Here is a 13,033-nt window from a genome sequence, read left to right as displayed (position 1 = left end):
ATGACACCTTAGGCCTCCGTCAATCTACCACTGAATACAATATACAATTTATTAGTTAAATGTGTACGTGTGAAATATCAAAAAACCTAAGCTCAAATTATACTTAAGAATAATTTAGATATTTTATATAATGATTGTTATGGTACTTAAAAGTTAATATCTAATTTAACAAAAATAAAATTTAATATTTTATTATAAAATATAAAAATAAATTATTTTTAAATATTTAAAATTTATTATAAAAAGTAAATAAAATAAAAATTAGACACTAAATAATATATACCATAAACTTGGTATTTTATATATCAGTAGTATTATAAGACTACGAATTTTGAGATATTCTTGAGCAGTAATCCCTTATTTTTTCAGATTTCAGTTGAGCTTTGAGTTGGTGAACCTTGATCTTGCTTATCTTTATAATTAAAATATTCAGTGATAATAGACCATACTTATTTTTTCTTATACTCGTGTACACCGCAGAAGCCTATACAATAGTTGAATTAAAGAAGATGATGGGCGAATAAATGTGTATCTATCATCTATAGTACCAATACTTTGGAATATATTACACTCGTTATGTTTTGTGTCGGATTTTTTTTGGAGAAAAACGTCTTAAATGGGCATTAGAAAGATAGGGAATAAAATTTTTTCGATACATTTTCGAAAACTAAGTGGGAATTTTTTCTCTCTAAAAACTAAGTGGGAATTTTTTCTCTCTAAAATATAGAGAAAAAAACTTAGGGTTATTCGTAATTTTTATTTATATTGATTAACCATTTTAATTATATTATACTCATTTTATTAGAGCTAATTAATATCTTAAAAAACTATAAATTTCCAAGTCCTAACCATGCCTGTGAGCATTATACAAATCTCCAATAGCTAATTGATACCTTGAAAGCTAAGCAAGGTCAAAGCACAAAAATTTTTTACACTTAGATGACATATATTTAGATACTTTAAAAAATACAGATATGAACCCATTGTCATATATGAAAACATAAAAAACAGAAGCTTTACAAGTTGAGTGTCTACTACTATCTCATTCTAGTTCCCAGCTATAAATCTACCTAATATCACTAAATATTGAAGAAAAACAACGAATCAAGAAGGAACATAGGGCTCAAAGAGTTTAACATACGAATTTGAGTTAAACTCAAAATGGTCCCTAAAGTTGGCGTCATACACTAAAATCGTTTTTAGGATTCCAATTGCACCAATTATGTCTTTGAGATTGAAAAAAATGCACCATATTAGTCCCTGACCTATTTTTCATTAACGACGTGATGATATGGCATGATGACGTGGATTGTAAGTGACACGTGTCACTTCATAATTTGGCCACGTGTAATGGTATGATAATGTGGTGACCAGTGACACGTGGCATGCTGACGTGGATGGTTGTGTCACGTGTCACAATGTTATTTGGCCACGTGTTCATTTGTGCCATGTGTCGCAATAGTATTCGTCTACGTGTCATTCATTATGTCATCATTGTATATGCACCAAATTAGTCCCTCACTTTGCATTAAGTGACTCATTTTAGTCCCTGAAAGTGAATGTCATACACCAAACTAGTCCCTTCACCAATTTTTTCTCATTTTTTTAAATTTAAAATTTTAATATCTTGGATACACTAATTTCAATTCTATTTTTTCATATATCGTTTAAATACAAGTGCTTTCATAAAAATTTTTAAAATTTTAGTTTTAATTATATAATTTTTTTTAATAATTTAACATTGGAAAATTTTGTAATATATAAGTATGTTATTATAAAAAAATAATTATATGATTGATTAGACACATTTTTTCATAAAAAAAACCATGTGTTTTTAACAAAAAATTAATAATTAAAATAAATATTTTTTTCTTATGAAATACACGTTTTTGTTATGTGTAAATGAGCTAGATTGAAGACACTTCAAGCACCCTCACTACCATCTTTGACCTCTGCAGTCTAGACGAAAGAGGTCGGAGATGGTAATGAGGGAAATTTGAAATGCCTTCACGTCAACTCCAAGACGGCAGTTATTAGGGGTATCCGCAAGAAAAAAAATATTTTATAAAAGTACTGAAAGAGGTCGGAGATGTGAAGGTGCTTGAAAAGCCTTCACGTCAACTCCAAGTCGGCGGTTAGGGTATTCGTAAGAGAAAAAATATTTTATAAAAACACTTTTATTTGAAGAATATGTGAAAAAACAGAATTGAAATTAATGCATTAAAAAATATTGAGAATTTTGAATTTATAGAAAAAAATGAGAAAAAACTGGTGAAGAAACTAGTTTGGTGTACGGTATTCAATTTCAGGGACTAAAATGAGTCACTTAATGCAAAGTGAGGGACTAATTTGGTGCATATACAACGATGGCATAATGGATGACACATGGACGAATACTGTTGCAACACGTGGCACAAACAGACACGTGGCCAAATAACATTGTGACACGTGGCACAACCATCCACGTCAGCATGGCACGTATCATTGGTCACCACATCATCATACCATTACACGTGGCCAAATCATGAAGTGACACGTGTCACTTACAGTCCACGTCATCATGCTATGTCATCACGTCGTTAATGGAAAATGAGTCAGGGACTAATATGGTACACTTTTTTCAATCTCAGGGACGTAATTGATACAATTGGAATCTCAGGGACATTTTTAGTGCATGACACCAATCTCAGAAACTATTTTGGGGTTTAACTCTACGAATTTGGATCATATTGCATTATATCAATAACACGTTCAAACTCTTCCCTGAGAACCTTGATGCTGCATTTATCCACCACTCTGCCCAGATTATGAGATATCTTAAAAGGATCCTCTATGCATATCAGATGCCAATCATTTCCGATCCTCCTCGTCCAATCCTTCTCTCGCTTACTACATACTAAATAGCAAGCATCAAGCATTTAAGATTATATTCAATCATATATAGCTACTTCAATAAAAATGTACAAACTAATTTAAATCTTATACAAATGCAAGCATATATGTGATTGCATGATAGTGGAAAACTTTAGTCATTTAAACTCGAATTCAATGTCCAATAAGCCTTGTCAAAAAAATAAAAGAAGAAACAGTATTTTTTTTCAATTTAGTATCTTGTTGCTAAAGAGCAACTTCAGGCAGAGGAAATCAAAATTAAGAACTATAAGAAAAACTACACATTACTCATAAATACTTGTCTTAAAATTTAGAAAATAACCAATTTTTAGCAAAATGACGAGGGACAACGATAACAAATAGGACTGTTGAGATAGGGAATATGAGTCTATGACAAACAAATTAGATATTTAAATGTTTACCTGATTATACTTCCTGTACGTACAAATATAACCGAATTTGCATAATCATGACAGTACGCCCAATAATAGAAAAATTTTCACACTAACTGAGCAATTGTTTCCTTGTTACGGCGGCCAAAATCACCGAGTCTCTCAACTTGATCAAAGTAAGCGCAATTCACATCATCTATGTTAATAGAGTAAGTCGTTTCCATCTCCTACACAAAAAGCAGTCATTAATAAGGAAATTGCGAACATGAACATTTCTTTACCATTTTTGGATTCTACATACTACTTTATACTATATCAGTGGAATGATGAAGAATCAATCCTAGACGCTAAAAATCAGTTGTATCATTCTGGTTTATGGTTTGTTTTCTATATTGCGAAAATTTTATAATTGATTTATGCTTTATAAAGAAACACATGAGAACTTAAGTATCTCGGTTCTTTATTACCCAAACAACCATAGATTAATTAACTATAGATTTTATGGACAAACATGAAAATTCACCTAGCATTATCCTTACTATCAGAGTTTTTGGTAGCACCTACCCAATTAATTAGAGGGTACTTTTTTCACTATAAGAAAAACGTTGAGTACCATCGGATTTATTGTTGAATTTAGCGTCGCAGAGTAACGGTGGATTTACCGTCGGATTTACCAGTGGTAATGACGTTGAATTCGTAAGGTTAAGTAATTATCGGCGGATTATATTTTTTGATGGTAAATCCATCAGTAATATTTGGAGGGAAAATAAGTTAAATTGGCGCATCCTTCACTATCGGGATTACCGTTGAAAAAATCCAGCGGTAACTCCAATTAGTGAAACAATGCATTATCCGACTGTAAAAGGGGCGTAAATTCAAATCACGAACCTCTTCATCCTCATTCGAACCCTCACCACCATCACAACCATCTCTCTCTCTCTCTCTCTCTCTCTCTCTCTCTCTCTCTCTCTCTCTCTCTCTCTCTCTCCAATCAACGTCACCATAGTTATCAGAATTAGATCAGACTGGTCGGTTCAACCGGTAAACTGGTGGTCTGATCGGTTCGAACCCATGAACTTTATGTAAGGCTGCAGCTCTTTTGCCAATAAGCCAGACACATTCTTTACCCCTTTGAGCTTATAAAGTCTTTTTGGTTCTGATGATAGCACATTACTCCCCTTAAACAGAAAACAATTGATGTCCCCGAATTATTCTGTGATTAGCTTGGGTGGATTAGTGTGTAAATTCTAAGTGTGGGAAAATTTTGAAAAATATTGGTGATAGAGGCATGAACTTATTGTGAACAATTTTTGGTGATTAGGTAATGCTCATGCATTTCATTAATGAAGATATATGCATTCAAAGTTCAATTAAAAAAAAAAAACTTGTGCATAACAAAGTATGAAATAAAGAGTTAAATAAAGGATGCATATGCCATGTTTGAAAAGAAAATGCATGAGTGAGGTGAGATAGAAAAAGAAAAGAAAATGGGTAGATAGGTTATAATATGTGTATATAGGTGTTATAGGATTAGGTGGACACTCAAGCTAATTAAAGAACTAATTCTTTAAGTCCACTTAGCCATATTTTATCCTACCTAAACTCTAGCCCCATTACATCCCTCTAAAGACCTCATGATATTTGTTATTCATGCATGAAATACTAGTTAATTGATTATATGACTTGCAAATCTTTGAAAAGCATGAAAAAAGGAGAATTGAGTGATTAAACCCTAAACACTGAGCGAGTTGAGTAGATACACATCCGGTGAGGGGTTCGATCGCTCAATTCTATGTTCTTGCACCCATATTGTATCTTCTTGCAAGTTGTTCGATTGGATAGTTTTGAAAATTTCAATTCAATTCTTTGAATATTGATCTTAGTGCATGGACTCTTTGCATTGGCCCTAAAGCTTTCTTGTGATGGATTGGAATCTCATGGTTTGTTTCTACCAACTCTCATTATAGTACATATTGGCGATTAGCCTTAGGATAGTTGCATGCATTTAAGTAGTTTATAGCATAAGTCATTTCTCTTTTCATCTACCTCCTTTGAGTGTGTTTAGCATGAGGACATGCTAGTGTTTAAGTGTGGGAGAATTGATGAATCCATATTTGAAGGTGATTTTTGGTTAAAATTAAATGAATTTCATCACATAAACTTACACTTATTCCCTTGAATAGCATGCTTTTGAACTTTCCTCCTAAATTGTGTTTGATTATGAAAACATGCTCTTTTGTGCCCAATTTGATATATTTTATTCTATTTGCCTTCCATTCGATGCCTTGATCTTGTTTGTGAGTGATTTCAGGTGTATAAGGTGGGAATGGTTTAGAGAAAATGGAAGAAGAGCGTGCAAAGTGGAGGAAACATGAAGAATCAAAGGAGATGAGTTCAGAGACGTGTGCGTATGCACAGCCTCTTGTGCGTACGCACAAGAGCCAAGCAGAGCACATGGATCATTTCGAGCGCGTCGCGCGTCCAGGCAAGCATCGCCTAGTGTGCGTGCGCACAGGTACTCGTGCGTATGCACAAGATGGAATTTTCGCAAAGTGTGCGGACGCACACACCTGTGTGTCTGCACAGGTGTCCGTGCATGACTTCATTAAAAAGACACGTGACTCACAATTTGAGGGCTTTGGAGGTCCATTTCTGAAGTCTTTTAGCTCATATTGGAAAGGAAATGAAGGTCATAATATAGAATATCATTAGTATAGTTTAGGAGTAGGAGTAGAAGGTTTTTAGTTTTAGTTTTCTCTAAGTTTTTCATCATCTCTACTAGGGTTTCTATTAGAGTTTTACATTCAAGTGCCATTTCTATTTTTGATCTTGAATTTTGCTAATTTCATTGTAAGTATTCTCTTGTTATCACTCTTTATAGTTACATTGTCATTACTCTTTCTTCTAATTCAAGTTATAGTTCAATTTTTACTTCTGCTTTGCAATTTCAATTTCTTGTTGATGAATTTGATGTTTGATGTTTGTTTTATGCTTTCTTATGTTATTCTTGTTGATTGAGATCAATTGTTGCTTTTAATTTCAAGTCTTTTCTTATTTCTCTCATGTTTAAACATTTTGCCCACCAAGTATTTGACAAAATGTCAAACATGATTTTAGCCTAAATTTTTGTCTCTTGACTTGGGTAAAGTGAGCAATTGGGTTCCTAGAGTTGGAATGTCTAACATTTAGTGTCAATTCTTGGATTGTTAATTGTTCTTATTCCCACTAACGCTAATTTGTTGCTAAGGCAATTAATAAGCAATTTAGGATTTATGGGTTAAGAACACTTATGCTCATTTAACTTACCTTCCGATGTGAGGGTTAATCAAGTGAGACTAATCCATCATAATTGTGGAAAGGACCCTTAGCTCACTCCAAGCCAAGAACCCCTTCTTATGCTTTCAAACTCTCATACATTGCTATGTTAATCTCTTTTATACTTTACTTATTTATATTACATAGTCGGTTCTTTAATTTCTTTATTAGTTCAATCATTACAATTTTGCATGTTCTTTTATTGCTTTATATGTTCATTTCTTCATTGACAACCCCTTGATCACTACAACCGAAATTTGCACACTCATTACCCTCAAGTGATTCCTTGGGAGGCAACCCGGGAGTCAAATACTCTCGGTTTTAAATTGGTTTTGAGTTGAGACACATTTTATGAATTTCCAATTTGATCGGCGACCGATTGTTGGGTTTGGTCTATACTTGCAACGTTAATATTCTTAGTATGAAAATTCAAACCCAAGCAATTGGCAATATCTCATCTCGCCCCATCAGCTAGTCAAAAGGGTGCTAAGATATGTGCATGGGATACTCGATTTTGGTCTACACTTGTATAAAACAGATGTTCATCAAGTTAAAGCCTATAGTGATTTTGACTAGGGAGGAGACCCATCTAGATGATAGGACATTCACTGGCGGCTTCTATGTTTTTCTTGGGAGTAATCTAATTTTGTGGAGTTCAAAGAAGTAAGGTGTTGCTGCCTGGAACGGTACTGATGCAGAGTATAGGGCAATGACTGACTTAGTGGCTGAGCTGCTTTGGATCAAGAATTTTATGATTGAAATAGGAGCTACACTTTCAACAGCTCCATTAGTTTATTGTGATAATTTAAGTGCTGTATTGTTGGCTGCAAATCCAATTCTACATTCAAAGTCAAAATATTTTGCGGCTAATCTTCATTTTGTCTAGGATTATGTCACTAAGAAAATTATTCAAGTGAGTCATGTCTTTGGAACTGTCCAACTAGTTGATGTGTTGACAAAGCCATTACCAAGTGCTGTGTTTCTGGAGTTCAGATCTAAACCATTGGATGAAGATTTGAAGAAGTATAGTGGTGACAGTGGCACAAACAGGCTCAGCAGAGGAGATCACAAAGGAGAATCAGAAAATTCTGAAATTTCAAAAGGTGTAGACAGCAATAGTCATGATAAAGAACCAAATGCACATTTTCAATCTGTAATAGCAGAGGCAGTACAAATCAACATCAGGGGTCATGATATCAAATTGAAAATCAAAGGAAATAAGACTGGAACACTTGAAGAGAAGCTAAGTAGTAGGGGTCATAACAGAGTAAGCTAACTAAACAGAATTGGTTAGAGCTAGTATTGGTATTAACAGAATTGGTTAATAATGTTGATAGTTTGTTAGTTTGTGATTGTTAGCATTGCTGTTAGTTAGCTTGTGATTTATAGTGTGACAGCTGGCACTTTCTTGTTATAAGTAGCCAGAGTTAATCATTTTTAGTTGAACTCTCACTTTACCAATTCAGAAGAAGAATCAGTTCTCTTTCTCTCTCTCTCTCCACTGTATATTCTCTTCTCATTTTCTTCTTCTCGCGTTGAGCCTAATATCCTTAAGATGCAGCAGAGATGCAAAAATAGTGGTTGAAGCTCATCAAAGACTTGAAACTAAGTGGAAATAGGAGGGAATAAAAGACCCATTTTGTAGCTCACCTTATATAGCAACTGTGGATAGTAAGAAACAAACTTATTTTTAAAAGAGAAGGTCTAAGCCATCAATGGATTTTGGAAGTAGCAACTCGGTTAGGCATTGGACAAAGAAAAAAGATGATGTTTTGGAAGACTGCACAATTCTCATTCATAAAGTTTTTCCCTTATACGGTAGTCCATTATTGATCCAAACTATTAATTTTCATTTAATAAATTAAATTTCTATCTTTGATTACAAAAAAACAACACAACATGTAAATACACAAATATATGGGACTGATTTAGTGCTTAATTTTTTTTATGCAAATAGTATTTTTGCTAAATTTTAAGTTTAAATAAGCTCTATTTTTTAGTTTTACAAATGTTTTAATTAAGTCTTTAACAATTTATAATTAAATGCTTATGTCAGATAAAAAATTCAATTAAGTTATTGTTAACTATTAACTATTTTTTGTTAAAAAGAATTATGAAATATTCTTAAATATTTGATTTTGTGTTTAATAAATTATGGAATATTTAATTAGTAAATGATTTATAATTGTTATACTTTTTTGAAAGAAAATAATTAATAATAATTTAATTAAAAATTTTATCTATTGGAAGAACTTATTTATAAAATTTTAATTCCAAGAACCTAATAAAAAATATATATACAAAAAAATATCATCTATATAAAATACATGCTACTTGAAAATTTAAAATATAAAATATACATTAAAAATATATAAATAATACATATATTTATATAAAAATATATATTAATTAATTTAATAATTATTTTTTGTGTATATAATATTTTTATTATGAATTTGTTGAGATTATAGAAACTTATATGATAATTAAACTTAAATTTTATAACGCAACAACTTTTGTAAAGTACTAAAATAAGAAGGTAAGGAGTAAATAATTATTTTTCCACCTGAAAAGTTCTAATTCTCAAACAATAGTTTCAACTTAAAGTTTTTCTTATGCAAAAATAAAAAATGCTATACGCACACAAAAAATCTCACCAAGTATCTGTAAATTAATATATATGTAGTTTAATTTATTTTTAGTTTGTATTTTATATTTTAACACATCAAATATTATAAGAACTCAAGACAAAATTATTAGATTAAAAATAAAAAATTAGCATAAAAGATAAAAAAAAAAGCAATTGCAGTAAATGAAAATTTTGAATTATGTAGTAAAAATTTTTTGTGTTATATTGATCAGTTTTTATGCTCTGTACAAAAATGTTTATGGTCTATCGATAATTTTTTGTACATTTTAACAAATTTTTTGTGTCATATCAACAAAAAAAAAAAAACACAGAAAAAAAAGTATACAAATATTATGTGAATGATTTTTATTTGACTTGAACCAACTTAATTAGATTTAATTATTAAAACTGCTTATACAAGTAGCATCATCACTGGATTTTTAAAATATGATTTAGTCAAGAAAGTAATTTTACTATATATAATCCAAGTATAACTATCCGTTGTCTTTACCTTTGCAAAAAGTAATTTTAATTAGAAAATCTATACTCAAACTATTTGCGAAAATGCATCGATCAGAGTTAAATGGTTTAATTATTAATTTAAACCCATATAACAAACATGCTGTTGATATTTTTTTGGGTTACTAACATGCTGTTGATATAGCTTGCAAAGAAAGTCATGATAGAAATATAATAATTACCACGATGGTGGCAGATGAACAGAAAGCCATCATAGTGAAGCTACCAGTGGAGGCTTCAGAGACCGAAGAAAAAAAAAATAACAGATATATCTGATAGGCCATCTTGTAGATTTGTAATTATGGCAGCTATTCTATCACTCTTAAGAGAATATGAAAGGTTATCCATCATTAGAGAATTTACCCAATTCTCCGTGAAGTCGTAGCTTACCAACAAACCTGAAAAATAAAAATCTCATGAATTATAAGTAATTCAACATCATTAAATAAGATAGACTCTAAGAAGGATTGCCAAAAAATGACATGACTAAGTTTAACTTATGTATAAGGATCGGAGTTATCTTAGAGAAGAAAAAAAAAGACACAGTTAATGATTAATGTGTCTCTCAAAGATTTCAATTTTTTTACTATCCAAATTGAGGGATCAAGTAGAGACAATAATAATTTTTATGTGAAGTACAAACTAATAAATTTAGAATAAATACAATAAAAAATAATAATTAAAGAAATGTAGAGAGAGAGAGAGAGAGAGAGTTTAGCAAAGATTACCCAAAACAAAAAATGGAGCTTTAGAGATGAAGAATTGTTTGATGACTAGAATTGGTAGTAACTTCAATAACTTCCAAGGATTCTTCATTTTTTGATGGGGTTTTCTGTTTCGAATTTTGCTCTCATCAACTCACTTAATTGCAGTGATGACAAGATGAGATTTAAATTAAAACGAACAATAATTAACGCGGTTCATGTATGCCGCTGACCCAATCGTCTTTCTAAGACTACTCCTATATTTCACTTTCTCTGCCCCACCAATAAAAGATAATTTGGTTGAAAGGAAAATAGAAGGGGAGGAAGAAAACTTTAGGAAACTCTAGAGTTAGTTCCTTGATCCTTACCAAGGCTATCTTCTTCTTATATATATATATATATTCATTTGATTAAGAATAATATTAGAAAATTAATTTTATAGTAGTCTATTTCGATTAATATTATAACAAATTGTGAAACAAATTTAGTTTAAAACCCGCTAAAAATGAATAATTTTTATCAAGTTTAAAAATTTTGGATGTTTTTTTAATATTAAACTAGTATTTTTATCCATAATAATATTATAGAAATATAATTTTTTTTTAAATTACGTCAGTTTCTCGTAACATTATAAATTATGATATAAAAGATTTATAAAATTAAACTATTTTTACAAAAAGATAATGAGAGATAAAAGTTTTTGCTGATTAAGAAGACCCCCTTAGTCTCCGTAGATAAAAAAATCGAATAATAAAATTTTTAGTTATTATTTTTTTGTGAAAGAGTTTAATCTTTTACTAATAATTAATTTTAACATTCATTATCTCAAATTTAAAATAATTTAACGTGTATATTTTTATACTTGATTAGGTGTTAAATATGTTGCATAAATAAAAATAATTAATTTTATGCTTGCTATTTAAAAATAATATTTTTTTCTATGTATATAAAAATATAATTAGATATTAACATAAAAATTATATTGATAGTTATAAAATTAACTCAAAATCAATTTTTTATTAAAGCAATTGAATCTTGATTCTAATTTTTAATCACAACTAGTATTTTCTTTCCAAATTATATGTAATACATATTTAAAAAAAGAGAAGTGAAAATAAAGATTAAAAAGATAAACGGTAAAGATTTAAAACTAAAAAAAAATATGTATATAATAATATTTTTTATTTGAATAATATTATTTTGTTAATTTTATTTTTTGTAGAACAGAAAGGTAAAAAAAAAAGATAATGAAAGAAAAGAGAAAAAAAATAAAGATAAAGAAGAAGAAGAATGAAAAAAAATTTGTTAATTTTAAAAAAGAAAATGTATTTTAATTGTAATAAAAAATATGTGGTGACATATTTTGATTTATCAAATTATTAATATAAAATATAAATTATATGTAGAATAAGAAAGGTAAAGAAAAATAGAAAAAGAAAGAGGTAGATGAAAAAATATAGAAAAAAATATTTTTTCTCAATTTTAATAAGAAAGTGCTATGTCATATGTGACATATTTTGGTTATTAAATTAGTTAATAATTTATAATATAGTTATATTTTAATTTTAATTTTTTAATTTTAATTTAATTTTAATATAATTAGAGAATATTATGTTGTATGTTTTGATTATTAAATTTGTAATTAGTCATTGATAATAATATATAAAAAAATAACAGATAAAATGTGTAAAAAAACAAGAAAAATAAAAAATTCTTTCTAATTATAATAAAAAATAATATATAATATATTTTAATTATAAAATTAATAATATATAATAGATGTTAGCTCCAAATCTTTCTGTTCGAATAATGTTAACTTAATCAAATAAAAAAATGTTAATAAGACTCTAACGTAATTGTCGTTTGTTATTTATAAAAACTAAAATAACTCAAGTTATCAAGTATACGTGGTGGATAGATAGAACATCAACCATTAATGGGATTGGACTTTTCGTACATTTTCACACGGTATGTTATATATATATATGATTTTTTTGTATATTTTTTATTTTTTATATTAGAAATAGTTGATAAAAATAAAATATTTAATTTTTATTTACACCATAAAAAATATATAAAAATAATATAAATATTATTTTTCTTATTTAATCATAGACTTCTTTTATTGCCGAAATGAGATAAAAGACACATGCATGTAAAATTTGACGAAAAAGCATTAATATTTGGTTCTAAAGTGTTTCTTGGCAGTTACTAGTTAGTGTGTGTTTGGATTTCAGTTTGCAAACGGGAGTTTGCATAAAAGTGATTTTGCAAATTTGTTTTTGATGAAAAGTAAGTTTGTGTTAACGTGATTTATGTTTGGCAATTTTTATGTCAAAATGGATTATAGTAAAGTAAATGTTGTTTGGATTATGCTACTCAAAATCACTTTTAGATGAAAAATTACTAAAAGAGACATCAATTAAAATAATTTTTTATATTATTCTATTATTTTACTTTAGATATTTGAATAAATCTTATTAATTCATTTTATAATAAAGTTAATATTTACTTACTAAATTAAAGTAACATATAAAAATTCATATAAACTAAAAAATAATAAGAAATAAAAATATAAAAGG

General features: G+C 29.2%; 1 long non-coding RNA gene across 3 annotated transcripts; it reads right to left on the bottom strand.

Moving 5' to 3' along the window:
- Positions 1 to 2,228: 2,228 nt before the first annotated feature.
- LOC130962091 (uncharacterized) lies at positions 2,229 to 10,719 on the bottom strand. Of its 3 annotated transcripts, XR_009079713.1 has the most exons (4): positions 10,476 to 10,719; positions 9,930 to 10,145; positions 3,315 to 3,511; positions 2,229 to 2,896 (listed from the first exon to the last, which is right to left on the bottom strand). It is a non-coding gene; the product is annotated as an uncharacterized LOC130962091 (long non-coding RNA). The 3 variants fall into 3 exon arrangements; XR_009079714.1 differs by lacking the exons at positions 2,229 to 2,896; positions 3,315 to 3,511 and adding an exon at positions 6,752 to 7,750; XR_009079715.1 differs by lacking the exons at positions 2,229 to 2,896; positions 3,315 to 3,511 and adding an exon at positions 6,752 to 7,687.
- Between the last annotated feature and the right edge of the window lie 2,314 nt (positions 10,720 to 13,033).

This window comes from Arachis stenosperma, chromosome 2 (genome assembly GCF_014773155.1).
Source record: "Arachis stenosperma cultivar V10309 chromosome 2, arast.V10309.gnm1.PFL2, whole genome shotgun sequence".
In the NCBI taxonomy this organism is placed as follows: Eukaryota; Viridiplantae; Streptophyta; class Magnoliopsida; order Fabales; family Fabaceae; genus Arachis; species Arachis stenosperma.
Note: the sequence above shows the minus strand (reverse complement) of the source record. Positions and strands in the feature narration are given on the sequence as shown.